The sequence below is a fragment of the Phyllobates terribilis genome, unplaced genomic scaffold, assembly GCF_046119375.1.
Source record: "Phyllobates terribilis strain yellow unplaced genomic scaffold, ASM4611937v1 Scaffold_1__5_contigs__length_1240528914, whole genome shotgun sequence".
NCBI lineage: Eukaryota > Metazoa > Chordata > Amphibia > Anura > Dendrobatidae > Phyllobates > Phyllobates terribilis.
In genome coordinates this window covers 442,558,296-442,572,165 of record NW_027362761.1, presented here as the reverse complement: position 1 = coordinate 442,572,165, position 13,870 = coordinate 442,558,296, and positions in this window count along the sequence as shown.

Sequence of the window (13,870 nt, the reverse complement as noted above, 5' to 3'; positions counted from 1 at the left end):
TAGATGGGAACCAAGCAGAGCTAAGTGGCCAAACTGTGGTATTAGCCCAAAAGTATTGGCTTGGTTAGATGCAGATAAAAATTATATTGAATTTGCAACCTGGTGGAGGTTAGTATAGATGGACTAATAGAACAACTCCCACACACTGCTACAAGCCGAAATATTTTTTCAGAGCTAGATGCAGAAAAAAATTATATTGAATTTGCAACCTGGTGGAGGTTAGTATAGATGGACAAATAGAACAAGTCCCACACACTGCTGCAAGCCAAAATATTTTTTCAGAGCTAGATGCAGAAAAAAATTATATTGAATTTGCAAACTGGTGGAGGTTAGTATAGATGGTCTAATAGAACAAGTCCCACACACTGCTACAAGGCAAAATATTTTTTCAGAGCTAGATGCAGAAAAAAATTATATTGAATTTGCAACCTGGTGGAGGTTAGTATAGATGGACTAATAGAACAAGTTCCACACACTGCTACAAGCCGAAATATTTTTTCAGAGCTAGATTGTACCGGGTCTGGGAGGCGGAACCTCTGAGCTACTATACAAGGGGGCGGTCCTTGTAAGGGAGCGGGTGGCGACCAGGCAGGCAGTCACAGCAGGTGACCGGGACAGTCTCTAGAAGAACGGGCAGGAGGTCACGGCAAGTGACCGTGGCAGTCTCTGGATGAACGGGCAGATGGTCACGGCAAGTGACCGGGGCAGTCTCTGGATGAACGGGCAGGTCACGGCAAGTGACCGGGGCAGTCTCTGGGTAAAGGGTTGGTACGACCTGTGGCGGCTGATGGTAGACATGAGCTCCCAGGTGAGCAGGCGAGAGTCTCTGCATAAACGGGTGGTCACAGCATGTGACGGCGGAGCCTCCAGGAAGACCAACAGACAGGCGGCAGATGAGCGCTCCCAGGTGAGCGGGCAGAAGTCTCTGGACAGGCGGGTGGTCACAGCACGTGACGGCAGAGCCTCCAGGTAGGCTAGCAGACAGGCAGCAGATGAGCTCTCCCAGGTGAGCGGGCAGGAGTCACTGGACAGGCAGGTGGTCACAGCACGTGACGGCAGAGCCTCCAGGTAGGCTAGCAGGCAGGTAGCAGATGTGCGCTCCCAGGTGAGCGGGCAAGCTGGTCCATAGACAGACTGACAAGAGTTGGAAGGCAGACCGTCGGACCTCAGGCAAGCAGGCAGGTAGTTGATGTGCGCTCCCAGGTGAGCGGGCAAGCTGGTCCTTAGACAGACTGACAGGAGTAGTAAGGCAGACCGTCGGACCTCAGGCTAGCAGGCAGGTAGCAGAATATCAGGCAGGAATAAGACAGCAAGCTGGCAGGAATCTGGCAGGTATCTGGCAGGTAACTGGCAACGGGACCTGAGGGCTGAAGCAGAGTAGTGAACAGTGCAACAACATTGCTCGGGCACCTCCATTTTGGAGGAGGTGCCTTATATATGGTGAAGTCCTCCGGCCATTGGCCGGGGACTCCTTAGGACGGCGCGCGCGGCCCCTTTAAGAGGGAGGGAGAGCGCGCGCGCGCCCTAAGCACAGTGGCCGGGAAGGAGCGCGCGCTGCCAGCAGAGCGGGAGGAGGACGCCGGGCACGGAGCAGAGAGGTGAGGGGAACAGCGTCCCTGCCTAGCAGAGGGCAGGGACGCCGGCGCTACAGTACCCCCCCTTTAGGCCCCCCCTTTTTTAGGCCAGACAGAAATTTAGCAAGGATGAGCGGGGCATGGATGTTCTCCCGGGGCTCCCACGTTCTCTCCTCAGGATGAAACCCCTTCCAATCTACTAGAAAAAAGGTCTTTCCTCTTACCCTTTTCGTGGCAAGAATGTTCTCTACCTCAAACTCGTCCTCAGCAGAAACCGGAGCAGGAGGCGTACCTGTAGACTTGGAAAAAGAGTTAAGTACCACAGGTTTGAGGAGAGATACATGGAAGGAGTTAGGGATCCGTAAGTTGGCCGGGAGTTTCAATTTATAGGCCACCGGGTTGATCTGACTGATGACCTCCAGAGGACCGATGAACCGAGGCCCTAACTTGTAAGAAGGTATCTTGAGTCGGACATATTTAGATGAGAGCCAGACTTTATCTCCAGGACGAAATTGTGGAGGATCCAGGCATTTTTTGTCAGCGTGTCTTTTCATCCGTTCGGACGACTGAAGGAGTGCGGATCGGGCACTCTCCCAAATGGAGGAAAATTTGCTAACGAGAGATTCCGCAGCCGGGTTGTCCACAGAGGTGGAGACAGGAAAAGGAATCCGAGGATGCTGACCGAAGACTACAAAAAACGGGGATTTGGAGGAGGATTCGCTCTCCTGATTGTTATAAGAGAACTCGGCCCATGGTAGGAGATCCACCCAGTCTGAATGATGGGCATTAGCGAAGTGCCGGAGGTAACTGGTCAGGTTCTGATTGATCCGCTCCACTTGACCATTGGACTGTGGGTGGTAAGCGGAAGAGAAGTCCAGGGTGACGTCTAGCAGTTTACAAGTGGCTCTCCAGAAGCGTGAGGTGAACTGTACCCCACGATCCGACACGATGTGGAGGGGCAGGCCATGAAGACGAAAGATGTGACGAATAAAGTCTTTAGCTAGCTCGGGTGCAGACGGGCGGCCTGGCAGGGGAACGAAATGAGCCATCTTGGAGAAGCGGTCAGCGACCACCCAAATGACCGTACAACCGGCAGAGACTGGGAGGTCAGTTATAAAGTCCATTGCTATATGCTGCCAGGGGGCAGCAGGTACAGAAAGCGGAAGGAGGCGACCGGCTGGCAGATGTCTCGGAACCTTGTTGCAGGCGCAGGACACACAGGCAGAAACAAAGTCTATTACGTCCTTGTGCAGGGTAGGCCACCAGTAGTGCCGGGTAATAAGCTGGAGGGTCTTTTTCTGACCGGCGTGGCCAGCCAGTTTAGACGAGTGACCCCAGTGAAGGATCTTCTCCCGATCAGGTACTGATACGAACGTCTTTCCGGGAGGGAGACGATTTAGACTCACGGGAGCCACCTGCATTACTCTGGCGGGATCGATGATGTGTTTCGGATCTTCCTCGAGATCAGACACCAGAAAGGATCGAGACAAGGCGTCCGCCTTGACGTTTTTGTCAGCCGGGCGAAAATGAAGAACAAAATCAAAGCGAGCAAAAAACAAGGACCACCGGGCTTGGCGCGGGTTAAGTCTCTGGGCATGCTGGAGGTAAGCCAAGTTCTTGTGGTCAGTGTAAATTATTACCGGGTGAAGAGCCCCCTCGAGCAGGTAACGCCACTCCTCCAATGCCAGTTTGATGGCCAATAACTCTCGGTCTCCTATGGAATAATTGCGCTCTGAGGAGGAGAAGAGTTTAGAGAAGAAGCCGCAAGTTACCATCCTCCCGGAAGATGATTTTTGAGTAAGTACCGCTCCGGCTCCAGAGGAGGAGGCGTCAACTTCCAGGAAGAACTGCTTGTTGCCGTCCGGGCGATGCAGCACCGGGGCGGAAGAGAAGGCCTGTTTTAAGGAAAGAAAGGCCTCCTCTGATTCGGGCGGCCACTCTTTGGGATTAGTACCCTTACGTGTGAGCGCGGAAATTGGGGCAGTCCGGGAAGAGAAGTGCGGTATGAAGAGGCGGTAGTAGTTGGCGAAGCCCAGGAACCGCTGAATGGCCTTCAACCCCTCCGGTCGAGGCCATTTCTCGATGGCAGACAGTTTCTCTGGATCCATTCGTAGGCCGGTCTGAGAAATAATGTAGCCCAAAAACGGAAGCGAGGTCTGCTCAAAGAGGCACTTCTCGTATTTAGCGAAGAGGTGATTCTGCCTGAGCCTGAGTAGGACCTGACGAATGTCCCTCCGGTGAGTCTGGAGATCCGGAGAGAAGACCAAGATGTCGTCCAGGTACACCACTACGCAGGAGTAGAGAAGGTCCCGGAAGATGTCATTGACCAACTCTTGAAAGACGGCAGGAGCGTTACAGAGACCAAAGGGCATTACCAGATATTCATAGTGGCCGTCCCGGGTGTTGAATGCCGTCTTCCATTCATCCCCCTGACGGATACGAACCAGGTTGTACGCCCCACGGAGGTCCAGTTTGGTGAAGATTCTAGCCCCCCTCAGACGATCAAATAACTCCGGAATGAGCGGAAGGGGGTACTTATTCTTCACCGTGATCTGGTTAAGGCCTCTATAGTCTATACAGGGACGGAGAGAGCCGTCCTTCTTTTTGACGAAAAAGAAGCCTGCTCCCGCCGGGGAGGTAGATTTCCGGATGAATCCCCTGGCCAGATTCTCCTCAATATATTCGGACATCGACCGGGTCTCACCAGCGGATAATGGATAAATACGCCCACGGGGAGGAGTAGTACCAGGTAACAGGTCGATAGGGCAGTCGTATGGTCTATGAGGGGGTAGTGTCTCTGCCTCCTTTTTATTAAAGGCATCAGCATAAGACCAATAAGGAATCGGAAGTCCAGGTAGATTAGCTGGGGTAGGAGAAGGACGGACGGGATGGACGGGAACCAGACAGGTCTTATGGCAGTCCTGTCCCCAGCGAAGGACTTCTCCGGTCTGCCAGTCAAGCACGGGTGCATGTCTCTGGAGCCAAGGTAGACCTAGCAAGATGACGTGAGAGAGTCCAGGCAGAACATGAAAGGAGATACTCTCAGAATGCAGCATTCCCACCTGCAGAGTAATGGATTCGGTGATGAGTTGGATGGGGCGTGGTAAGAGACCCCCATCCACGGCAGCAACAGACAAGGGTACAGCCAGAGGTTTGGTGGGGATGTGGTATTTCTCTACCAGGGACTGTGAAATAAGATTCCCGGCTGCTCCAGAGTCAAGCTGGGCTAGTTCGAAATAACGGTTCTCCCCGCAGACGATTGAGACTGACAGCAGCAGAGATGGAGAGGATTTATTCTTGTCTAGGTCAACCTCTCTGAGCGAACCTAGACACAGACGTTTCCCGACCTCTCCGGGCAGGCACGGATCCGGTGCTCCTTACTGCCACAGTAGAAGCAGCTCCCCTCGGCACGGCGTAAGTCCTGACGGGTTTTGACCATCTTGGTCTGGTCGACCTGCATAGGCTCAGGAGAGTGTACCTGGGGAGAGACGAATTTCTGAAAAGTAGGAGCTAGACGTGGAAACCTCCTCTCACGGGTGACCTCTTTGGCACGCTCCTGGAACCGTAGGTCAATCCGGGTGGCAAGAGTTATTAGGTCATCGAGAGTGGTAGGAATGTCCCGACTGGCAAGTTCATCTTTAATACGGCCGGACAGACCCTCCCAGAAGACGGATACCAGAGCGTCGTTATCCCAGGCCAGCTCCGAGGCAAGGGTACGGAACCGTATGGCATATTGGCCCACGGTGAGACTTCCCTGACGGAGGCGTAGCAGTGATGATGCGGATGAGGTCTTCCGTCCGGGTTCGTCGAAGACTTTCCGGAAAGCCATGAGAAAGGCAGGCATGTCGGACACCAGGGGGTCTCCTCTCTCCCATAGAGGATTTAGCCAGGCCAGGGCCTCCCCGGTGAGATGGGACATGATGAAGGCAATTTTGGCCCGGTCGGAGTTAAACTGGTGGGACAGGAGTTCAAAGTGCAGGGTGCACTGATTTATGAAGCCCCGAGCCTGGGCGGAGTCGCCTCCGAAGCGAGGAGGTGCAGAAAGCCGGGGTCCGGGGTAGGATACCATGGTATTAGTGGACAGCGGAGCTGCCGGATTGCGAGTCATGGCACTGGCGGAGGTTGCTGGCGGAGCAGTCAGAGTGTCCAGGCGAGAATTGACATTCCGCAGGTGACCCAGGATGGACTGCTGTTGGGACCTCTGACGGGACAGTTCATGACACAGGTCCGAGAGCGAGAGAGCTTGGGTGCCACCGGGTTCCATGGCCCGAGCAAACTGTAACGGGTCTGGGAGGCGGAACCTCTGAGCTACTATACAAGGGGGCGGTCCTTGTAAGGGAGCGGGTGGCGACCAGGCAGGCAGTCACAGCAGGTGACCGGGACAGTCTCTAGAAGAACGGGCAGGAGGTCACGGCAAGTGACCGGGGCAGTCTCTGGATGAACGGGCAGATGGTCACGGCAAGTGACCGGGGCAGTCTCTGGATGAACGGGCAGATGGTCACGGCAAGTGACCGGGGCAGTCTCTGGGTAAAGGGTTGGTACGACCTGTGGCGGCTGATGGTAGACGTGAGCTCCCAGGTGAGCAGGCGAGAGTCTCTGGATAAACGGGTGGTCACAGCATGTGACGGCGGAGCCTCCAGGAAGACCAACAGACAGGCGGCAGATGAGCGCTCCCAGGTGAGCGGGCAGAAGTCTCTGGACAGGCGGGTGGTCACAGCACGTGACGGCAGAGCCTCCAGGTAGGCTAGCAGACAGGCAGCAGATGAGCGCTCCCAGGTGAGCGGGCAGGAGTCACTGGACAGGCAGGTGGTCACAGCACGTGACGGCAGAGCCTCCAGGTAGGCTAGCAGGCAGGTAGCAGATGTGCGCTCCCAGGTGAGCGGGCAAGCTGGTCCATAGACAGACTGACAAGAGTTGGAAGGCAGACCGTCGGACCTCAGGCAAGCAGGCAGGTAGTTGATGTGCGCTCCCAGGTGAGCGGGCAAGCTGGTCCTTAGACAGACTGACAGGAGTAGTAAGGCAGACCGTCGGACCTCAGGCTAGCAGGCAGGTAGCAGAATATCAGGCAGGAATAAGACAGCAAGCTGGCAGGAATCTGGCAGGTATCTGGCAGTTAACTGGCAACGGGACCTGAGGGCTGAAGCAGAGTAGTGAACAGTGCAACAACATTGCTCGGGCACCTCCATTTTGGAGGAGGTGCCTTATATATGGTGAAGTCCTCCGGCCATTGGCCGGGGTACTCCTTAGGACGGCGCGCTCGGCCCCTTTAAGAGGGAGGGAGAACGCGCGCGCCCTAAGCACAGTGGCCGGGAAGGAGCGCGCGCTGCCAGCAGAGCGGGAGGAGGACGCCGGGCACGGAGCAGAGAGGTGAGGGGAACAGCGTCCCTGCCTAGCAGAGGGCAGGGACGCCGGCGCTACATAGATGCAGATAAAAATTATTTTGACTTTGCAACCTGGTGGAAGTTAGTATAGCTGGACTAATAGAATGATGCTATGCCCAAAAGGTTTTACTTCACTAGGTGCAGTAAAAAAATTTGTATTCTATACACAGGTGGTGTAGCTTGCAACACAGATAGGCTACTCCACTGACTAACACACACTGCAAGAGGCCAAAAAGGATTTGCTTTACTAGATTTAGCCAAATGCTGTGGAAAAAACTTGCACAGCACTGGCACAGACCTGCCTGGCAAAAAGTCATAGGAACTGATGTAACCTAGCCCTCAAAAGGACTGCAATTACAATTAGTCTTTACTCCCAACCTATCTATTTAAGAGCACAGACCTGCCTGATAAAAGTCGTAGGAAATTATGTAACCTAGTCCTTAAAAGGACTGCAATCACAACTATTCTCTACTCCCAAGCTATCTGTAGATTTGTGCGAAAATTGGCTTGAAAATAACAAAGTATAGCGCACACAGCAACAGCGGTGCCGTCTAACACGCAGCTGCAGCAGTGAGAAAATGGTGGCGACGGGGAAAATGGCTGGGTCTTATAGGGCAAGGACATGTGACATACACTGCCAATGACACATGCCCTTGCTTGTGTGAAAAAAAGCTGTTCGCTCCGTGTGTGCGCTGCTGATAGGCTGACAGATTGCACCTCCCCACTGTAAATACGGGAAAGAGAAAAAAAAATGGAGATCTTCATTATTTCTGCAGAGATCCCTCCCCTGCCCCTCCCCCCACCCGCTGTACACTCAAACTGCGTATTAACATTAATTTTCAGCATTTCTGAGAAAAAATCCAGTTATGATTTTGGTGCATGAACAGTTATCGAACATAACCTCGAACAGCCGAATTTTTTTCAAATTGTTCGTGTTCGCCGAACGGCTCGAGCACCGCCCAAAACAGCTCGAATTTGAGATTGGCGAACAGTTCGAGTCGAACACCGCTCATCTCTAATTATAACCAATAGGCGCATCCGCCTGTCAACTGAAAATGCTGACAGGCCAACTCTTATAAAAATGAACAAGGACTGTAATGGGCCAGACTTCTCAACACCACCAAATGATAGTGTCTTTTTTTTGGGGAGGTCTAACTCAATTCTCATGCTCCTCTCTCTTCACACCCAGACATGGGTATACGCTTCCTGATTTTATCTATTTGCTCTTGTCCTCCTCCTTCTCCTCATCCTCATCCTCCACCACCATATCACCACCATATGTACCATATCAACATATCTACGTCTCTTGCAGGGGGCATTGGAGTTTCTCCAAATGTTTGGCAGCCCTTGCTTCACTGCATAGGCAAACAGTATGGAAGACACACTTCCTAATAATGGGAACATTGTTTTCAGGAAGCCCTCCAACCTCTACGTCTCTTGCAAGGGGCATTGGAGTTCCTCCAAATGTTTGGCAGCCATTGCTTCACTGCATAGGCAAACAGCATGGGAGACACACTTCCTAATAATGGTAACATTGTTTTCAGGAAGCCGTCTGACCTCTACGTCTCTTGCAAGGGGCATTGGAGTGCCTCCAAATTTTTGATAGCCATTGCAGTCACTGCATAGGTAAACAGTATGGGAGACCCTCTCCTTTCTAATGGGAATATGTCATTACTGAGTCCCACATCTATGTGTCTTTAAATTGTCAGTGGGGTTTTTCCTACATTTTGGCAGCCATTGGACTCACTGCATACCCTATAACTGAATAGCAGACCCTCTCCTTTCTAATGGGAACATGTCGTTACTGTGGCCCAACTCTATGTGCCTTTAAATAGTTAGTAGGGTTTTTCCTAAATTTTGGCAGTCGTTGATCTCACTGCATACCCTATAACTGAATAGCAGACAATCTACTTTCTAATGAGAACATGTCATTACTATGGCCCAGCTGTATGTGTCTTTAAATTGTTAGTGGGATTTTTCCCAAATTTTGGCAGCCCTTGCAGTCACAGCATGGGCATTACCACTATAGGAGACCTACTCCTTTATAATGGCAACATTTTTTTACTGAAACCCTCCTCTATGTCTCTTTAAAGGGGTATTGGATTGCGTCCAAATTTTTGGCAGCCCTTGCAGTCACTGCACACACAATAACAGTATAGGAGACCCACTCGTTAATAATGGGAACAACAAAGCATAGCCGACTGCTGGCCCTTTAAGAATAGAAAGAGCCGCCTGATGGCCCTATAAAAATAGTCTTTGTGACTTTCAGAGTCCCTCCATCATAAATGAAACAGAATCTGATGATGTGTCACACACCACATGACCAGATAAGGTTGTAAAATTTTAAAATGGCATTTCCCGTTGAATGCATTTGTCACGGTTGAAAGCAATGCAAAAGTGCAAAACCGCCTCAAAAACGCTACATGTGAACATAGCCCAAGGTGTGGAAGAACATTTTTGTTTTTGGTTATTTATTTTGCCTTCTATGGAAGTCATTACCCTGGAAAGGATGTTCCTTAACATATTTCCCAGGAAAATGCATTTTGGTTTAGTTTTTGCATGTTTTATTGTGAGTCTGTAAAAGTGGGGTAAAAGCTCTGACAACATTGTTGACAGCAGTGACCTGGGAGTCAGAAATACTTCCAGAGGTCTTCCCCATGCTGTTCCCATGTAATTTGAGCACTGTTCCCATCAATTTGGGCAATTTTTAGGCCCTCTGCAGACCTCCGGGGGGGCTGCCAGAAAAATGCTCGAGTTTCCCATAGACTTACATTGGGCTTGTTGCTTGGACCGAGCACCTGAGCATTCCAATTTTCTCAAATCGAACAATGAATACCCGAGCATTTTAGTGCTCGCTCATCACTAGTCCCCAAGTTAGTGACTTTAGTGTATTAACAAAGCCAGCACTAGGGGTATGTGAAATGTGTGACATTGTATAGCTCTGTTATTAGATTTATTTATGTATGGGACTGTTATTTGGGCTCAATATGTTGGTAGAAGTTTGTGTATGGGACTGTTATTTGGGCTCAATATGTTGGTAGAAGTTTGTGTAGAACTGATATTTATCCAATATACACTGTGTGCAGAATTATTAGGCAAGTTGTATTTTAGAGGATTATTTTTATTATTGATCAACAACTATGTTCTGAATCAACCCAAAAGACTCATAAATATCCAAGCTTAATATGTTTGGAAGTTGGAGTGGGATTTTTTTAGATTTGGCTATCTTAGGAGGATATCTGTTTGTGCAAGTAACTATTACTGTGCAGAATTATTACGCAACTTAATAAAAACCACATATAATCACATCTCACTTGTTTATTTTCACCAGGTAAACCAATATCAGTGCACAAAATTTAGAAATAAACATTTCTGACATGCAAAAGCAAAAAACAAAAAATTAGTGATCAATATAGCCACCTTTCTTTATGATGACACTCAATAGCCTACTATCCATAGATTCTGTCAGTTGCTTGATCTGTTTTGGATCAACATGGCCTGCAGCAGCCACCACAGCCTCCCAGACACTGTTACGAGAGGTGTACTGTTTTCCCTCCCTGTAGATCTCACATTTTATGATGGACCACAGGTTCTCTATGGGGTTCAGATCAGGTGAACATGTCATTATTTTTTCTTGTTTTAGACCTTTACTGGCCAGCCACGCTGTGGAGTAGTTAGATGCATGTGATGGAGCATTGTCCTGCATGAAAATCATGTTTTTTGATACTGACTTCTTCCTATACCACTGCTTGAAGAAGTTGTCTTCCAGAAACTGGCAGTAGGTCTGGGAGTTGAGCTTCACTCCATCCTCAACCCGAAAAGGTCCCACAAGTTCATCTTTGATGATACCAGCCCATACCAGTACCCCACCTCCACCTTGCTGGCGTCTGAGTCGGAGTGGCGCTCTCTGCCCTTTACTCATCCAGCCTCTGGCCCATCCATTTGGCCCATCAAGAGTCATTTCATCAGTCCATAAAACCCTTAAAAAAATCAGTCTTAAGATATTTCTTGGCCCATTCTTGACGTTTTATCTTATGTTTCTTGATCAAAGGTGGTCGTTTTTCAGCCTTCCTTACCTTGGCCATGTCCCTGAGTATCACACACCTTGTGCTTTTTGATACTCCAGTAACGTTGCAGCTCTGAAACATAGCAAAACTGGTGGCGAATGGCATCTTGGCAGCTTCACGCTTGATTTTCCTCAATTCATGGGCAGTTATTTTGCGCCTTTTTTGGCCAACACGCTTCTTGCGACCCTGTTAGCTATTTGCCATGAAACGCTTGATTATTCGGTGATCGCGCTTCAAAAGTTTGGATATTTCAAGACTGCTGCATCCCTCTGCAAGACATCTCACAATTTTGGACTTTTCAGAGCCCGTCAAATCTCTCTTCTGACCCATTTTGCCAAAGGAAAGGAAGTTGCCTAATAATTAAGCACACCTTATATAGGGTGTTGATGTCATTAGTCAACACCCCTCCTCATTACAGAGATGCACATCACCAGATTCACTTAATTGGTAGTTGGCTCCCAAGCCTATGCAGCTTGGAGTAGGACATGTATAAAAAGTATCATGTGATCAAAATACTCATTTGCCTAATAATTCTGCACACAGTGTACAGCAGGGCCGGCTGCAGGTTTTTGTGGGCCCTTGGCGAAAGAGTCTCAGTGGGCCCCTTTAAAACATACCACGATTCATGATGCACAGATACCAGAGAGAAATATATATATAGTACAATGCTGAAGATTTCATTTCTTACATTACATGAGCGATATCTATTGTAAATTCCACAATAGCTCAGAAACCGGCGAATCGCTCCACACAGTATACTGGCCCCCATATAACGCTCCATACAGGATACTGGCCCCAATATAACGCTCCATACAGGATACTGGCTCCCATATAACGCTCCATGCAGGCTGTTCCCTCCACATAATGCCTCATTCAGGCTGTTCCCCCCACATAATGTCTCATGCAGGCTGTTCCCCCCACATAATGCCCCATGCAGGCTGTTCCCCCCACATAATGCCCCATGCAGGATGTCACCCCCCTCCCTTATAATGCCCCATGCAGGATGTCACACCCCCCTCCCTTATAATGCCCCATGCAGGATGTCACACCCCCCCTCCCTTATAATGCCCCATGCAGAATGTCACACACACCCCCTCCCTTATTATGCCCCATGCAGGATGTCACACACCCAAACTTCATTATAATGCCCCATGCAGGATGCCACACCCCCTCTCCATAATAATGCCCCATGCAGGATGTCACACCCCCCTTCACTTATAATGCCCCATGCAGGATGTCACACCCCCATATAATGCCCCATGCAGGATGTCACACCCCCTCCCTTATAATGCCCCATGCAGGATGTCACACCCCCATATAATGCCCCATGCAGGATGTCACCCCCCTTCCTTATAATGCCCCATGCAGGATGTCACACCCCCCACTCCCTTATAATGCCCCATGCAGGATGTCACACCCCCCCTCACTTATAATGTCCCTTGCTGGATGTCACACCCCCTCCCTTATAATGCCCCATGCAGGATGTCACACCCCCATATAATGCCCCATGCAGGATGTCACCCCCCCTTCCTTATAATGCCCCATGCAGGATGTCACACCCCCCACTCCCTTATAATGCCCCATGCAGGATGTCACACCCCCCCTCACTTATAATGTCCCTTGCTGGATGTCACACATCCCCTTGCTTATAATGCCCCATGCAGGATGTCACCCCCCCTCCCTTATAATGCTCCATGCAGGATGTCACCCCCCTTGCTTATAATGCCCCATGCATAATGTCACACACACCCCTTATAATGCCCCATGCAAGATGTCACACCCCCATATAATGCCCCATGCAGGATGTCACACCCCCCCTCCCTTATAATGCCCCATTCAGGATTTCACCTACCTTATAATGCCCCATGCAGGATATCACACCACCATATAATGCCCCATGCAGGATGTCACACCCCCCCTGCTTTATAATGCCCCATGCATGATGTCACACTTCCCCTTATAATGCCCCATGCAGGATGTCACACCCCCTCCTTGCTTATAATGCCCCATGCAGGATGTCACACACCCACCTCGCTTATAATGCCCTATGCAGGATGTCACACCACCCCACCCACCCCCCATATAATGCCCCATGCCTCCATACAATAAAAAAAAAATCAAATACTCACCTCACTTCTCACCTGCTGCCGCTGCTCCAGACTCCTCCCATGCGCCGGCGTCTTCCTACTCTGCACTGTGACGGCTCAGGGGAGGGTGCGGTGTAAAGACGTCACCGCGCCCTCTGACCTGAGACATCACTGTGCAGCAGCAGCGGAAGAGACCGGAGCTGCTGCAGAGGCATGGGGAGAGGTAAGTATTGTGCCGGAAGCCGGGGCCCCGAGCAAGCGGGGGAGAGCGGGTGCTGACACCGCTCTCCTCCACTCACAGGTCCCGTAGCGCAGCGGGGTGCCCGACGGCGAGTGGGCCCCCCCCCGCCTGCTCAGGGCCCCGGCACTTGCCAGGGTGCACCGGGTGCTGACGGCGGCCCTGAGTGCACTAGTTTTTCAGCGTATGGTAATAGCTTTGGTAATCTAGCCCCTAGTACAACATCACTCCATGTAAAGTGTAGAATTCAGTGTATATGGAGTCTTGGCATGAGTGCAAGGAAGTACAAGAAACACAGGTCTTGATAAAGTAATATTCTTGTATTACGTCATACAAGCAGATGCACAGTAATATACAAGTCTCTGAGCAAAAGGGAACACCTCCTGGTGTAACTGGATTAACCCCGGATTCCCCGGAGTTGCAAAAGGCACAACAACAAAAGACAGTCTTTAAGCAATAAGCAAAGTCTCTCTTACGGGTGCTGAGAAGTCCTTTGAGTAAAGCAGTAGTCCAGTGATCCAGC